The 17215-nt window shown below is 26.6% G+C and overlaps 1 protein-coding gene across 1 annotated transcript in view; it reads right to left on the bottom strand.

Annotated features, from left to right (window-relative positions):
• Positions 1-13408, bottom strand: part of fne (ELAV like RNA binding protein found in neurons) — a 38363-nt gene extending 24955 nt beyond the window's left edge. The window contains exon 1 of the mRNA XM_089217770.1: positions 13164-13408. The gene's annotated coding sequence lies outside the window, so the exon portion shown is untranslated. The remainder of the gene's footprint in view (positions 1-13163) is intronic.
• Between the last annotated feature and the right edge of the window lie 3807 nt (positions 13409-17215).

Here is a 17215-nt window from a genome sequence, read left to right as displayed (position 1 = left end):
TTTTGCTTTTGCATTACTAATAAACTTTAGGGGAAGCAAAGTTTTTAGAAAAATTGGTTTGATGCTCAATATTCGTACTACTCTACACATCATATAAGTATTTTAAAATTACTGCACAATGGTCCAGTTTTGAATTTAAGGTTTGCCTTAAAGTGGACACAAGGGATATATATATATATATATATATATATATATACATAAGGGGTTTTTAAGTGTCCTTGGTTTCTTCTTTAAGAGTTTTTATTTTTCTTCACATTTTTATATAAATTGGAATAATTAAAATAATGAATATTAACAGTCATCAGCCATCATACTTCTACTAGTATATCTACTAGTACTAGAACTAGAGACTAGACTACTAGATAGTAGATACTAGATACATGTACCGATCTATAATAAATTAATATTTATTAATATTTAATAAATACTAATTTGTTTTTATAATTTTTAATTTTTATGTACTTACTAGTAGGTACCTAACTTGTATTTTATTTAAACATCAATGTTTCACTATACGAATGTGTTAACGTGTTGTTAATAATCGGTTTTAACCCTCAAATAATTATTTTATTTTTAAATCTATTTAGTTTCTCTAGTTTATTTAACAAAAAAAAAAAAAATTGTAACCATAAATACCTTTCAATGCCAATTTTTAACTGCAACAAGAGTTCAAAATCCAAATTCAATTTTGTCAAAAACTGGTGTTGTATGAAAATTCTTTTTTTTGTTAGTTATTCGGGATTATTTAAAAAAAAAAGTCTAGACATTATTATTTATTACACCTTAAAGATACAATTTATGAAAAAAAAAAAACTACACTGTCTTAATCGTTAAACCAATAATACCAATAATGTCCAAAAATGTATATTCTAAAACCGGAGCAATAGAATTGGCTCCCCAATACAGGTAGTCAATATTTTACCCTTACTAAGTACCTTTGAATTGGCTCCCAAGAATTTACTGTTGAATTGGCTCCCTACCGTTTTTTTTTTAAAAAATTTATTGATTGCCAATATGTTAATAATTTAAAGTACGTATAATTCGTAATTCGTTACATAAAATTATATTAAAAAATTTAAAAACAGAAAATATTTTACCGAAGTGCGTCATTATAAAATTTATGTATATTATATAAATTAAAAAATTAGAAAAAACAGACAGTATTTTAGCAAAGTGCGTCATTATAAAATTTATACATAAAAATCAATAAGTTAAACAAAAATATTATATGTATAAGACTATTTTTCGGGGTCTATACTTATAATAATTTTTGTATCAGATTGAGTACTATCTAATATAGGTATATAAAAAGTTGAATATATTTGGATTTTACATCGTAAAAGTAAACGCCTATAATATGAGAATCCCTGGTTAAAAAATAATATTTAACAATTTAAGGAGCCAATTTAAATATACATTTTTCAGGAGCCAATTCAAGGATCGAATTTATATTTACCCAAAATTGGGAGCCAATTCAATGGTAGCCTCTAAAACAATCAATCGTATTTCCGTTAAATACAGACACGGAAGTTTAAATTTATAAAAAAAAATGCTACTACCTATAGGTACCTAATTAATACTTGTATATTACATAATACATACACCATATATATTATGATTCTGCTGTTTTTTAATGAACATACTATAATTTTCAACTGCTTATAATATAATTATACCATGTGTATTGTGCACCTACACATTTCCATAATATTTAAAATTATTTTTTAAGATTTGTGACAAATTATTATATATAGATCATAGGCACCACGATAAGCGTCATGTTGAATCATTAATACAATTACTTTGAGAAAAATATATTTGAAAATGTGCCTTTATCGAGCTTTATCGGGCTCTTCACTGCCTGGTGCCTATATATGTGTAATATGTATACCAAAATGGTTATGAGCTGTGTGATTCAACAAGAGGTTTGGTGATTACGATTCTATTTGTGGTCATGACTGATAGAATACGACGAACAAGACAAGTAATATTATATAATACGGTATAAGATTTAGATCAATATAATATGATACCAATACGCAAACACACTAGGCGATCATTTTTAAGAAACCATATTATATAATTAAAAACTCCTGAATCATTAAGCTTTGACTTTTGGCACCTATATCTATTTTGTAAGTTTTAATATAATTTTTTTTACATCCATGTTGAAATCAAATAAAAAGTGTACAAAATAATAATAACTTAATAATATAAACTCATTTTTGAATATTTGTAATAGGTACATTGGTACATACACAATTACTGAAGTTTACCTATACAAACAATTAATTATTGTACATTTCAGTAAACCACCATATGCTTATGCTTATTTGTTACTTGTTTTTCATAATAACTAATGATTAAAATATTTAATTATTAATCAAATCTTTTAATATAACTATTAACTACTTACCTACCTAGATATTAATATAATAATTGGAATTTAAACCTAAAAAGGGGCTAAGGCGAGTACTGCTAGATTCACTTTTGTACCAGAGAAAATACTGATGTATAAAGTCAAAGAATTTTTTCCTCCTCAAAATTCAAAAGGCGATAAAAGACAGAAAAATAAAATTAATAACACACATCATCGTAGAATAAATATTTGAGCACTCAGATTCTCAAATAAAAATGTAATTAAATGTTGATAAATTATTATAGAACAGGTATATAATTTGCATTCAAAGTATAATAATGGGGTTTATTCACTCAAAACGTTATTGAGAAAATTCAAAAGACGGTTAATTATTAATACAAAACTATACAAGGTTTATAGCATAAAAATATCCTTATTGAAATAAATAAGTACATAACATTTTGACGTTCGTTACGACATTACATCGACTTGCAAATCCTATGGAAATATATACCTAAGCAAAAACACATAATAGTATGATTATTGATTATTAAACGTAGTTCAGAAAATAATCCAAACGAACCTATAATATTCTCCAATCAGATCATATTAAAGTTGGCAATGGAATTTATGAAACTGTGTCAATATTATCTGAAAAGTTATTATAATAATAAATTGTATATTTAATTTAATTTAATCACAATGTATGCATTAAATTGAATAAAGTTTAGATATAATAGTTATGTGAGTTATGGGTGATTAAATACTTTTAACACTATAATATTATATGTTTGTTTTTTCATACGAAATCTGGGTAACTCCACTCCTGGCTATTATATTTTATTACTGGGTTTATAATGACTATAATATTTATGCATTTAAAGTTCAAATGTTGACTAAATTAATCAAAAATATGAACATTTGCAAATCTTTTTTTTTTTGAAAATGTATAAAATATTTGATTTTCATAGCAAAGAATTGAAACTTTAAAAACTTACTCATAAGAAGTTTTAAAAAATCATACGGTCTAAAAAATATTCAAATACTGTTTTTTTTTTTTTTAAATATAGATACCTATGAACTACTTTGGATGGAATTCGATATCTAAATAAAGAATTACTAATACTTATACTGTTATTATATACAATTTATTCATAAAAGTTGATATCACCATGAAGTTACGATTATTTTCCGATTGAAACAACAAGTTTCAAAAACATTCTTTTATGTTATGTAAATTAAAATTGTATCATTTAATACTGGGGTATTGGATCATAAAATATTTAATAAATTTTCACTATCGTTCCAAAACTCCAACCCTATACCGTAATAAAATATGTTTTATTCTAAAAATCCCAGGTATTAGTTATAAATAAGCGTTTAACATGAACGAATAAAAGCTGATATTATACGAGCTAAACACAGCTCCGCCTAAACCATACAGACGTATAAAATCCACGTGAGACTACTATAGCTACACTGACCATATTTATATGTATACATTACTAAGGTATTTATCATAACAACGTAAAATGTATAGTGTATATGCATAGGTAATAGTATGCCTAGGCGAGTAGGTACAACATAATTATATATGGTATATAATATAAATATATTATTATGTGATATCGATATAGGTACGCAGTACGCGCAGTATACACTCTGCAGACTCGCAGAGGAAAATATAATACAACGTACCGCAAGCGAGGGGCACCTTGCGTCTAGTATGACGCCTATATAATATTATAGTGTATAATATGTTACGCACGGCGCAGCCCGGACGTTATTGATTTTTTGAACGCGAAACCGCTCTCTGCAGATTTCCAACGCTCCCGGGTCCCGGACTACCGCGATAAGCTCAATGACCTGCTCCCTGTGAACAACTACTGGGGTGGTTGACTGTTGTGTATATACTATACAGTAGGGGTGGCCAACTTGCGGTTCGCATCATATAATCGTATGCGACTCGAGTCTTATTGAAAAAAAAAAAAACAATATTTACTTATACAAAAACGATAAAGTTATAAAAATTATAAAATGTATTTTTTTAACATTTTGGCTCTTGATTACATCGTATTTATCCAGGTGGTTCATGGTGGACGTATTAATGTTGGCCACCCCGGCTATATAAATATATACACGTCGGTTCAATAAATAGCTGCAGCTAATAGGGGCGTATACTATACAATGTATAGTATATTATAATTTATATGATACATCGCAAACGCGTAATATTTTATATACAATATGACGGGCGGAATGGGCTGATGCAAGTGGTCTTGAATTTTCGAGAAGCAGAGTTTTCGTTTTCTTTTGACCGTCATTGTAATTTTAGGTATTGACTGAAGTGGGAGAAGTGTAACCAACCTCCTGACAAAATCATAAGGGGCAATGCTGGATATTTTGTAAATTTGTTTTAAAAATTGTATTAAATTGTTAATAAACATATTAAGGCACGTTCGCACACTAGACTAAGCAAAAATAATTCAACATTATTCATAATATCTAAAATATAATTACGGATTATGGATGCCTACATGAAAATAAATTAATGATTACTATCAAAATGAATGTCTTGTAGGTGTTAAATATTTTATAACAAACAAATTCAATTAGGTATATCTGATCAATTTGATGTAGGTATACTACAATATAAGTATAATTATATTTAACATTGATATGGACTATTATAGCCAAGAAATCTATTATAGTTGCATCGTCAATAATTACAAGAATAAAGAACAATTTAATTTTCTTAGAAAGTTTTTCGGTGAGAAATATTTCATCTTATTTAAAAATGTATATTTATTTTTTTTACGTGTTATTGTGTTTATTAGATATTTTTATCAGCTGTATAAAAATAACATTTGAAGAAAATATTTTTAAAATACATAGATAGGTAATTAATGCTTTTCAAAATCGGTGAAGTACCAGAAATAACATGGATAAACCGATGAAGATATACTCGGGCAGTTTAAATAACATGTTATTACAACACTGTGGAATCAAATTATTTATCAGTAGAATTTAAATTCTTTGTTATAATGCGTTTCGTAATAACTTTGAACTTTTGAAGATCTAAACATATATATTATATATAAATAATTCATGAATTCATTATGTATTTGACAATATACATATTTTATACAATGAAACTATGTAAGGCTGTTTAAAACATTTAAAAGACTTTTAAAATAAGTTTTTACCAAAATATTCATCAAGTTAATGCAGAATCAATATAAAGAGAAAGAGGAAGGCTATAATATGTGCATTGTTTCAATATGAATATAAGTAAAAACATTTATAAAAGTGGTCATAAGTACAATAACTATAAATAATGTATTATAATACTTTTTTTAAAGTAGTTTAAAATTTTACCATAAATTATGCTGTTTTTTCATAAGAAACAAGAACCTATATTGTGTTTGCTAGATAGAATTGAGGTTTTTTTAAATTTCTATCAATAGCGACTTACGAGGAGCATTGTATTACATTTTCAATTTTTTTTGACCAGGCGAAATTTTTTTTCGATATTAATTAAAAAAAATCTAACAATAATAATCGAAAATTCATATGCCTATAAGATGATAATCATGATTTAAAATTGTATAGTGTATACTGTATAGGAAATGCTAATATAAACATTCAGTGAAAACTTCGTGTAATAGTATTACGGTCATTTTTTATAGATTTACATCCACAAACTTAAACCAATTTTGAGAAAAAAATTATTTCAATTTTTTTTCCTGTCACTTTTGAAAGCTATTAAGAATTTTTCTTATTTTTTTATTACGTTCTAATATAAAAAAAAAAGAACACATAATTGTAAAATCGATACATCCATCGCTTCGCTCAAAATCTAAAATGTATATTAAATAGTTAGGGTATATAATATTGTAGTATAAAAAAAGTAAAATGAGCTTACCTCCCCTTCCCACATGGTATATGACTGTTTATTATTTGAGAGTTGTATAAATTATCCACTTATTTGTTATGTTGATAATGTTATTGTTAAAGAAATTAGTGTCTATATCAGTATGTATTTATGGTATAGTTCATTTTATTCAAAAAAATTCCATTGGAAAAATCTGTATGTATAAGAACGTAATTATTACTTTTTACATATATCTACATTCATATCCAAGCCTGTGCATAAGGAAAACGTATTTGATTATTAAATATAAAATGTCGTTTTTGCAACCGTCGAAAAAAAAATCCACGGATAACGAGCAAAGAACGGTAACGATCTCATCTGTTCCACACCTTAGTTTTTGTATATAGGTGCGTGGAACGGTCGGATTAAGCTTGCTATATAAATTTATGAAGAAAAAAAACGTAGCGAAGAGGAAACAACATTTTGAGTATATAATAAGAATAACCATTTACTCATTCACTATTATAACCAGCGAAACAAGGTTTGGTGCTATTTTATACCGTAATAGATGAAACTTAAAAGTTAATATTACAAAGTAGGTAAGTCGTAAGTAGGTATATTGCTTATAACATTTCGTTTAATTTCACTTTACAGTGTACACTACGGGAGAAAAAAGTCTTGCAATAGCATTCATGCCTTAGTGAATTTTCAGAAAGAGATAGAATGAAAAGTATTTTTAAGTTGGAAGATTAAAAGCAGACAAATTCAAGTTGACGGCTTAATATTATTTAAAACTAGACAACAACACTGTAATAATGGTTAAAACAAAAATAATAGCTTGACATAATATTAGTACAAAATATTTCGACAAAGCTTACACGATATTCTCTTTTGTTAATATTTAGCGTCTGTATTCAATTATTTTTTTCCAGAAGCCAACTTTACACATTAAACGTCTCTTATTCAATGTAAAACCGTTTTGAAGTCTCGGAGGAAATAATGAAAGGATATTGACTAATAACTATGTATATATTAAATTGTATATACGTAATACGTCAGAAGAAGAAACTCAAGAATCAAGGCAAATGGGAAGTTGCGCCGCGCAAACGCAGTGGCCGTTAGGTTATATATTTTGTTACTACCTTCTTACTGCGCGTAACCATCTTTTATTGATCATCAAATACATAGATGTAAAATAAAAATAAGAATAACCATGATGGTACTAGTGAAAAGACGATCTGTTATGCTCTGGTCATAAAATATGAAATACGCCGTTTAAAAATCAATAGTTATAGACTTATAGTTACAATATATTACCTCTTCGGATATTATGATTATTCAATATAATTAAATAAGTTATTTGCTTTTATATTCAAAACGCACATATTACGTATCATTCCGTACAAGTCATATTTCACAGGAAACCGATATTTTATTTTAGGAACGTCAAAAAATCATTAAAAATTATTAAATCCCCTCTCCCATGTGCTATTGTAAAATTGTGAATGCGTATACGTAAAGATTATACACTGTAGTCTATATATTATATGATGAGATACCTATCTAGAATCTATCGTCAAATATTTTTAGAAAACAGTTTACATAAAAAGTGATGCGTAGGTACCTAGTTTAGCATAATAACCAATTCAATTCATAATAATAAGCACAGTAATTTACACTATGGAATACAATCAGTGCAAATGATGGGTGTACAATTTTCTTCTATTTTATACAATTTAGTATATTTAAATCGATTCAATTTAAAAACGAAATACTTAATATTACTTAAAGTCTATAGACTATGGACGAAACAAGGGTTAAATGTTGAAGATATCTATAAGTAGATACCTATAAGTTCAATTTAATAGAGTTCCGCTTAGAAACGTGTTCGAATGCGTTTATTTATTATTGTCTATTGATTTATTTGCTTTCAAATTTGTATTAATAAATAATTATGAATCACTCAAACTCGAGTTAAAAATTTAAGAATATTATATAGACATACAATTTTATTCTCAATCCTAACATTTTCTTCCTCAATACGATTTTAAATGTTGTCCACTCGAAAGTTTCTTTAGAAGATGCTAACATAATAATTATAGTCACCAATACATTCATGATAATGCTGTCAGTGTGGTTTAAATGCTTGTCAAATAAGAATTATTGAGACAAAATATATTTATTTTTTTACGTATCTAACTGTAAAATATAATGCCGAATATTTGTGGAAATAGTAAATTATAAGTTATAACTTATTTATGAATAGAAATATGAAATACCTACCTGTATAATAAAATTTAAATACTACAAATATTTCAAATTCTAATAAATATACCATCAACAAATTAATTTACGGTTTTAAAAATTCATTGTATTAAAATTATCACAGAATAATTGTGCTAGGTATTTAATTTTTCAAACAAATATTACAAAAAATTTTAAACAAATCGAGTTAAATTAATTTGATACAATAACGAAAATTATTACTCATCATTATAGGTACTACGTACTAAATATTAATTAAATTAGGATTTTTAAGTTAATAATATCCAGTTGTACCTGTACGTCTTTAAACACTGAATTAGTTAATTATACCTTTCATGTACATCTCATTATGTCAAAGCATATTATTTATTTATAATTATAGTTTAAAAAATATATTACGTATGCATAGTTAGCTGACAATATTAATTATTGTACCTATAAGCTATATTATATGCGATGTGAGTAGATGTCACAATACAAACTATATCCTAAATAGCTGCCTACTTAGTGTATAAAAAATTTGTCATTTAACTCAAATAGTATACGTATTGCAGCAATACAGCTAAATATTATTAAAACCGTATACTTTTACAGTTTTACAATATATTTTGTTTATAACACTTACATATTTTAAATCACACATTTTTTTCTTTACCCTATTTAACTTTGGTATGCAAAAAACACAAATATATTATACTCTCTACATTTTTAAAGTTACCTACCTACTTGATATAATTACAAAAATTATAAGATTATTTAGTACGTTAATTTTGCGTTTTGTACAAGGGTTCCAACTAGATAGATACTACAATATTTTAATAAGTTGGTACCTATTGAATAAGCATATATGTATTATATAAATAGGAACTTCATCGATTCATTGTTTATGAACTATACAATATTATTGTTATGGACTTATGGTTATGTAATTTATAAAAGGAAATAGTATAGGCGTGGTCCCAAACTTTAAAAACAATAAATAGGTACCTACGTTTAGAATTAAGGTAGGTTTACTGAAATAGTTAGGTACTAAAAACTAGAATATAAATTTGATAGATCGAAATTAATTTATTCCTAACAATTATTTATTAATATAAATAAATTATAAGAAAATATCTATTTAAGAGTTGCACATTTAAGGGATGTCAAACCTGTCTCTAAACGTACAACATAAACCTACTAAATTTGCGTTTTGTGATAGCAATAATCTGTTGTTAGCCTTACAGTAGGGTGAATCGATCTATAATTAAAACTAAATGTAAGAACAATATTTGTTTTGTACCTACGTCAGATATTTAATTTTTAATTGAGGTATGAGCATCTTTAAATTAGATACAATATTTTACATATTAATACTTATACAATTTACTTAAAAAAATTTAAAAATCTTAAGAAACAGAAATATATAGACAGTGTTCTTATATCTCAAGGTTTTACGTATATTAGATCAATTCATTTATAAACATTAAAAGTTTAGAACTGTAACTAGATACACAAAATTGGTTTAAGTTAACGCATATTTGATATGTTGTTTATTTGTAGCACTATAAGACAACGCATGTGGGTGTAGAAAATGGATTGAAAGTGATGGAACGATAAGTATAATTGAGTTTGGGTAATTTCCGAGAATTGTCGGAAAATGGAAATGTTTGGGAATGGTCGGAAATATGAAAAATGTAATAATCGGAAAATAATAATACGTAATAGGTATCTCAATCAGCCAAATTTTCAAATCGATCATCAGAATATTCAATATAAGATGTACATAATTATTAAATTATAAATCAAAATCAAATTAAATTGTTATTTTCTTTCAATGGTTTATAATAATCTTTAAATATAATATGTCTAATAATAATCAAAATAATAAATAAATTAGATCATTGAAACGTAGAATGAAAGATTTTACGTGATGTAAAATATTAAGTTATACCTACCCAGTTATACCTACCGAGATACGAAACAAAAAGTTTTTAATTAATTATTGATAACTGGTAAATTTTTATAACATCTTGCACGTGGTGTGCTTAATTCTTACTTATCGGTTAGCGATTATAGTGATTACAGTGTAACACCAAATAATATAATAAATTGTAATTCTGTGGTTACGGCCTATAGAGTGAAATAATGTTATGGTTATATCCTTCTAAGGACTGTGAATTGGAGATATTTTTTAGTCCTGGTTAATGTATAAATATATGCAGTAAAATAGCATTTTAAATATATAACCAAAATATTCTTAGAAATATAGGCTATAATAGAATGTCTCCACTAATCAGGATCATTTTTCTTTTACAATGATCTACTCAGGCTAATAAAGTAATAACCTAAGCTGTTGAAGCCTTATATCTTTTAAATAATAAAAAATGATCTATTATTGTATTCAAAATTAAATATTTAACACATCCACGATCCAACACACTGGCCCAATTAAAAACGAGATACACTTATTACATAGCAGAACGACTTCCCCGTTTTTGTTTTCATTACAATCCATTCATTAATGACTGATAATTGACCTTATGATAATACATTTTGTTTGAGATAAAATAAATTTATAGGTTGTTTATAAGGCAACTAATGATTATAAATAGGTGGTTTCCTAAATATAAACGATTTTTTAACTCAACTATCTTGAAGATAGTATAGATACAAATATAAATTACATTTGAAATAAATATTTAGAAAATATTACATAGAATAATTTAAATTTTCTTTAAAAGAACTTAAAGAATACAAAAAGAAAACTGAATATTAACGTAAGAATACGACGTTTTATTATTGCAGTTTACTGTAAATTATTTATTTCCATGAAGTATTCAACTATCTATAGACAATTGAATCAGAGTTACAAAGAGTAACTTAAAGAACTATGATATTATGTATAACGTAGGTATAATATAATATAGTATATTGAGTAATGAATAATGCATGATACATAGGTGGACAAATACGAGGTACATACTATATTAGCAATTAACATTTAGCATACATGTGGATTTGAGTCTTTGAGACAAACATAATAATTTATATAGACATAGAGTATTAGGTACATCATTAAATCAATTAAATTGATTATAATCAAGTTACAAATGTATTTTAAATGTTTGAAATATAAATGTATACCTAGTTACCGACTACCTAGTTAATAATTTATATTAATAGGTATTTCTATTTACCATAATCATTAATTATACTTATCTATTAATACATGATAAAAAAATGGAATAATAAGTTGAGTGGACCTAACCTAACTGAGTGAAAGGAAACAAAAACAGTAGGTAAGAGTGGTTATGAAAATGAACGTTGAAGGGAAAAGAGGAAGAGGAAGACAAAAAAGAGATGGTTGGATACTATTGAGAATGATATGAGGGTTGTTGGTGTTCATAGGCAATGTGGAAAATCGAGAAAAGTGGAGGTGTATGGCAAAGATAGCCGGCCGCAAATAGTGGGGAGAAAGACGAATATGAATAAGAAAAAGAAGAAGAATATGTTGAGTGAAGTAGGATAAATATTTTACAATGTCGTCAATACAAATAAATACAGTAGAAAATATATATCAATAATAAAGATCCTGTTCGTTAATTTTATTTTTAAAGAAGATCAAAGAAAATGAATTATTTAACATTATTGAAAATTTAATTATGTATATATTATACGATTTATATACTATTCTATTATAATTCATAATTAAATTTTAAGACGTCTATCAAAAGTTTTAGAAACTATACCTACTTATAATTACTATATAGTAAGTACAGGTCAGCGTATAATATAGTTTTTTTAATAATATAGAAAGGTCAAAGAGCATCGAATAAGTTATAGATTTGTACTACTATAGCGATATGTATCATTACAAAATTATCATTTTGATGTAATTAAGTCGCCCTAATGGTAACTGGTAAGTACCTATAATATATTTTATGTTGGTAATATATTTACTAAGTTGAATCATATTTTCAGATCTACGATTTGATTAATGATTATTTTAAGTGTCAGAAACTATAAATTAAAAAAAAAACAATAAATGTAATTTTAAATAGCTTTTACCATAATGTTTCACTACTGTTTTAGAAACTATAAAATCAAATCTTTGGTGGTTATTTACAATTTGAGCATAAGAAAGCACTACACGGTGATATTTTAAACAACTAAAATAATTATAACTTAGGTTTCGATCTATTTGTCTTACAAAATAAACAGCTTTTACATACGACTAAATAGACTGACAACCTGTAATATATATAAATATAATTAAATAATATAATCAGTAACCATGTTTTTTTGCTATATAAGTACTTTAGTATGAAATACATAGATATATTATGTATAGAAACTATCAGAAACTATCAAGTTTGAAACTAAAATCAGAATTAAAAAAATAAATATATTGTTTTCTCGAATCTCAAAATGATACCTACATACTCGTATGCATCGTTATATGTATAATATTGTTATCTCACAAGGCACTTAATTATGTATATATATAAAATATGTATTATTCTAAAAAAACATCGTATGACACGTCTACAGTGCAATAATAATTAAATAATAACAAAGTGTTTCAATTTAACAATAAAAATAATAATAATAACAAATATACGTAAACGTATACTTTCAGCGTTAAATATTAATATAATATAAATAAAATAAAATAATACGTACCTATATATATATGGAACTTAACGTTTACACATACAGATGTGTGTGTGTGTGTATGTGTATGTATAAGTATAATGTATATATTATATATAAATATAATATTTACTTGTGTGTAAATAAATATTTATACATATAATATATATATTAAAATTATATGTGGACAGATAGAAATAAAAATGCACGAATAAAAATGAAATCAACAAAAGCGGCCAAAAAAAAAAAAAAAAAAAATTATAAAATAAAAATTCGTGCTTAAAACTAAGTATGTTCTAAAACAAAACACAAGTTGCAGTCAGAAAGTATGGGAACTAAATGGCAATAGTTCTCAGCGGCTATGGTTCACGGTATATCGATTGCCGTCGGACCGTATACACTCACCACCACCGCCACCACCGCCTACACGTATACACCACCGCCATCTCCAACAAATAATACACCAATGCCAACCCCCACCTATTTAACCACCGCTACCGCCACCACCACCCCCGAAAGCACGCGGTGCTGCTCCTCTTCGGGCGGGCGACGGTACTCGCTCAAATGCTGTATAATATGCGATTATAATAATATTATTAAACGGGTTAAACCAAACTTTTTGGCTTTTAGTGGAGACGTTCAACCGACGTGTCGACTATGTTCAATCACACCGGACAAGTCGTGCTGTATGGAATATTGTCTACGTTGTAGCGGCCGTTATGGGTGCGCGGAAAACGAGATCGGACGACGTTTTCAAAGGCGGACGACTGCGGCCTCGCGAAATGTCGCGGCGTACGAATACAGTAATCAATTCAGTACCATCTCGAACGGCGCTGTGCTGCAATTCTAACGCCGCGAATGCGAGTATAGCACAATGCAAATATATAATACATCCCGAAATCTCTTTGAATTTCGTTTTACGAATATGTTGGTATAATATTATTAGGTATGTATTGGCACCAATACCATCTTGGTGCACTGTGATAATCACAGCCCACCCGTTTCTTCGTACCGGTTATATAATAGATACCTATAATAATATACCGAATAAAAAGTATACTGCTGCAGTATCCGTTATTCATGATATAATATCTAATAAAACAACAATAATATGGGTAATATAAAAACAATAATGATGATGTGGGGATAAAAATTATTAATTAATAGTATAAAATATAATATGTTCCTGAATATATACGTGCAACGTGCTACTGTGTATACGTATTTGTGTAAAAACAATGCTGCATATTATTTTTTTTTTGGAAACGGGTACCGCCCGTTTGGTCACATATATCGGATAGAAATTTATTGGGTGTGTGACTATATATTGTTGTGTGGCATTCTTTTTCATAAATATATCGATCTTGATTCTGCAGTCGACTTCAAAATTTTGACACGCGTACGTCGCATGTTAACATGAAGTAAAATTATTGATAATGTGTAAAATACAACGTGTTGCAGAAACAGAACGCTCACAAACATTATTAATATCTTATACTGATTAACGCACAAAATAATTATAAATCTTAGTACAAAGGCGTACTTGAATATTAATGTTTAATATAATATTTATTAAAATAATATATTATTAACTTATAGCAATTATTGGTCTTATTATTTATAAAGCCAAATTTATCGATTTACCTAATATAGTTAATACAGTCGTATAGGTATCGAAATTAATAAATTAATAAATTAATATTATTTTAGTTTTTAATCTTTTTCATTCTATAGTCAGCAGAGTAAACATATAGTATAAGACCACACCTACCCTTGAATTTATTAATAAAGGATTATTTAAAAAAAAAAAAAATGTTTTAAGCACACTATTGATTTGTATGACCTTAACTGTTGCATTTTCTTGTTGATACTGCTTCACGTATATACAAGTAGGTACTATACAAATATTTACATTACCTATATGATTTCGGTTTTTAAAGTAGGTAGGTATTTCAGTTAAGTTTTTAAGTTTTACTTATAAAAACTCTATAATTACAAAGTAGGTACTCCCGACTGCCTTGTACCTAATCTATGATGTATAAACTGTAAGTCTTGACAGGTGATTTGTATGATATGTCATTCATAATAAACTACAAGCCAAAGTTGTTACAAAAGTAATCTTAATTTTGCTCATGTTACCTAAAGTAGTCAGATATATAATGTTATTGCATTTATGTGCATTTGTTGTGTTAGTTTAAAATTAATTTGTTAATAGCCAATAGCCAATCATAGTTATCAATAAATCACTAAAAATCTAACGAATCAATAGTGCCCTTAAACATGATCTAGTGACCTACAGCTATGGTTGGTTTATTACATTTTATTTGAAATTTTCCACGTAACCCGGCATTAAATATTCATATATTCGAAAAATTTAGTTTCTGGCACCTACCTATTTCTAAAACGTACGAGATCCTATCATTATTTATGTATATGTAATCTAACTATAGTTAGTACTATGTATTAATTAACTTCTATACTATATAGATGTTTGTGGAAGATCTTGAATAATAATTCCAAGTGTTAAATAGAAAAATAATAATAATTTAATGACAAAAATATGGGTTAATATGATGTATTAAATTGACTAAACTGAAAAGTGAAAAATAGTAATTTTTGAAAACTATATGTAAGTAGGGTACCTTCTAGGTATATATTTTATGAAGACATAATGTATAATGTTAAAAACTTAGAATACCTTGTAAATTTAAATAGGTATGTGTATTTAAACGAACAACTTGCAAATATTATTTATTCTGTTCATCAAAATAATCAATATTTCGTAGAACAATAATTGTTTATTAATATATAAGAAAAATTATTATGTAGATTACTCTCGTAAGTCTTAATTGATAAAATGATAACAAGTTGTTAAATAAAAAAATATCGATAGGAAGTTAATTTTTTTAATTCTTCAATTTAGATTTATAATATATCGGCAATATAATGTAGTAATTAATATAAAACAATAATTAATAAAACAATATTTTAACCTTAAATAATAATGGTTAGTGACATAACTGACATTTTAAATCCAAATTTAGTTATTTTATAGTCTTTATATATATATACTATATACAGGTATATGAATATGATACTACTTGCCAGCTGTCGTTACAATAATTGAATAAATATTAAAATAAGAAAATAAAAAATTGAATAGTTATTAGGTATACTATAGTAATTTATCATCAATATTTTAAAATTGTATTGTATAGGTAATAGGTATACAAAAGTATATAAAGTACCTAAAGGTAACTACCTAAATACTATTTTATATCATACATAATATCGACTTCGAAATGATAATATATTATATGATATTATTATATAAGTATAACAAAAAAAAAAATACATATAATATAGAATTATAGATTATATTAAAATAGTTGGGCCATGCTATATTGGAGTTGACTCTGATACAGTGAGAGTGGCTGCGGAAATCAATGTAGATGGAAAAAAAGGAAAGGAACACCAAAGAATATATTGATACAAACGATACAGAATGATAAAAAAATAGGTGTTGTGAATAAGGGTGAGGTGAGGAACAGAGCCCTGTGAAGGCGTAGGACAAAAGTGTCTGACCAAATATAGTTGGAACAGAGGGCTGAAAACAAAGAAAATGAAGATTTTTATCTTTAACAACAGTGGCCATTGCTAAGTGCGTACCTATCTAGATCTAGAATTGAATTCAAAGAAGAACTAAATATTTAAAAAAAACTTTTATTGTAGATGTGTATATTACACATTTGTACTGTACAGGTACACCTATAACCTCAGTACTTACAAAATACAAATTAAAATTAAAAAAGGTTGGTATGAATGTATATGCTGTACCTACCTATTATAATAAATTGTATAAATTAAAACAACAAAACAGCCAGACATGACATAGAGACCGGGTGTTACGATCTCGTCACGTTTCGCTTGCTTCAGTGCATGATATTATAATATATTTTTATAACTCAATCGCAATAATCACATTAAAAAAAATTTTATCTAGTGAGATTAATTGTATTCCTTAAACCTAATAATATAAATAATTAACTGTTAAATATGTTTAAAATGTAAATACCTATTGA

The sequence above is a fragment of the Diuraphis noxia genome, unplaced genomic scaffold, assembly GCF_037042655.1.
Source record: "Diuraphis noxia isolate RWA-SAM2 unplaced genomic scaffold, SU_Dnox_SAM2 contig0001, whole genome shotgun sequence".
Lineage (NCBI taxonomy): Eukaryota > Metazoa > Arthropoda > Insecta > Hemiptera > Aphididae > Diuraphis > Diuraphis noxia.
Note: the sequence above shows the minus strand (reverse complement) of the source record. Positions and strands in the feature narration are given on the sequence as shown.